The sequence below is a fragment of the Otolemur garnettii genome, unplaced genomic scaffold, assembly GCF_000181295.1.
Source record: "Otolemur garnettii isolate 467f Iridium unplaced genomic scaffold, OtoGar3 scaffold00212, whole genome shotgun sequence".
Lineage (NCBI taxonomy): Eukaryota > Metazoa > Chordata > Mammalia > Primates > Galagidae > Otolemur > Otolemur garnettii.
The window spans coordinates 871,691-873,759 of NW_003852607.1; positions in this window are offsets into that span (position 1 = coordinate 871,691).

Genomic DNA, 2,069 nt, shown 5'->3' on the forward strand with positions numbered 1-2,069 from the left:
GTGAGTTGTGATGCCACAGCACTCTACTGAGGGTAACATAGTGAGAGTTTGTCTAAAAAAAAAAAAAGAAAGAAAGAAAAACTACAGGTGCCTGCCACAAAACCTGGCTAATTTTTCTCCATAGAGATGGCCCCTGGAGTTCACCAAACTAGAAACAGCTAAGAACTCTGGACGATGGGGTAAGGGGCCTAAAGTAGGGTAACTCCCCTGGAGGTGGGAAATGATGAACGGCTTTCTGCAGAAAGTATCAGGAAGGGAATCTTTTCCTCTTTCTGCTGGGGTTCCCTATTCACAATAGACAGATTTATAGGAGAAAAGGCTAAGTTTATTCACTGGTGCTGGAGGGAGCCTCCAGGAAGGGAAAAGTTAAGGTATATCCACAGGCAAAGTTGTATGTTAATCAGCCTAACAAAAAAGAGGGTTGGGGGCTTCAGTGGGAAAATAAGGAAGGTTCTACTGGGCTTTTAATGCTAAAGGTAGGTGGTCTCTCTTGGCAGCTGTATAGGAAGGAAACCCAGAGGGGTGCTAATGGGAGCTGTACTTTTGAGAGGCTCAGCTTTGTCAAATAAGGGAAGTTCAGATAAGATTTCGTTTTGCATTTTCCCTCGCCCATGCTGGAGTGCACCTGTGTCTTCATAGCTTACTGCAAACTGGGACTCCTGGACTCAAGTGATCTTTCTATCTCAGTTGCCGGGTAGCTGGGACTACAGACTCAGGCCTGTAATCCTGGCACTCTTGCCAGACCCAGGGGTGTGGGTGGATTGTTTGAATTAACAAATTCGAGACCAGCCTGAGCAAGAATGAGACTGAAAATAGATAAACTAGTATGCATTGTGCAGGGTGCCTATAGTCCCAGCACCCTACTGGAGGGCGTGGGGGGCGGGGGCGGTGCTGAGGCAGGAGGATCGCTTAAGCCCAAGAGTTTGAGACTGCTGTGAGCTATGATGCCATGGCGCTCTACCTAGGGTAACTGAGTAAAACTCTGTCTCAAAAATAATAATAATAATGATAAAATAAAAATTTTTTTTTTGAGACAGAGTCTGACTATGTTGCTCTTCGTAGAGTGCTATGGTGTCACAGCTCACAGCAAACTCAAACTCTTGGGCTTAAGCGATTCTCTTGCCTCAGCTTCCAAAGGAGCTGGGACTACAAGCACCCATTACAATGCCTGGCTATTTTTTTTGCTGTTTAGCAGGCCCTGGCCAGTGCATGTGACTGGCACCCTAACCACTGAGCTATGGGCGCTGAGCCTAAAATAAAATAATTTTATACCAACTCTGGGGACCCCCCACAAAAATCTGTCAAGTGAGGCTGAGCACAGTGGCTCATACCTATAATTCTACCACTCTGGGAGGCCAAAGCAGGTGGATTGCTTGAGCTCACAGGTTTGAGACCAGGCAGGGCCAGAGCAAGCCCCCATCTGTAAAAGCAGCCAGGCATTGTGGTGTGCACCTATTGTCCCAGGTACTTGGGAGGCTGAGAGCTCTTGAGCCCAAAGAGTTTGAGGTTACTGTGAGTTATGGTGCCAGGACACTCTACCAAGGGTGACAAAGTGAGACCCTATCTCAAAAAAAAAAATCTGTCTAGAGGCCCAAAAAGCCCCAAGAAGACAGCCAGACAGAATTGGGGTGGGGAGTGTAGGGGGAAGAAGCACTTCAATTAGCAGGATAAAGAACTTGACCCAGAGGCTCAGGAATGCTTTTGAGAAACTTTAGTAAGGTTGAAGGGTGGAGTAATTGGGCCCAAGTGGAGGATTTCACCTTCCTAGTCATGAACTTGATCACAGAAAGAGAAGTCCTATGAGGATAGAGGACCTGTTCGAATTGATCATGGGTGTCTTGGACAACCATACAGCATGGGGGGGCTGCTTCTCTCTCTGCCCAGTAGTGATGAGTCACTGTTAAATCACTTGATTTGTTTTATTTCAGCTAATTTTTGATCTTCCTGAAAGGGCCTGAAGCCCCAGCTCCCAACTTGGTTAACAGGACTGGGGAACAAATTTTGCCTGAGGGTCAAGAAAAAAAAAGGGACCAAATAGACAAGGCATAAACTGACTATGAGAAAGAGGC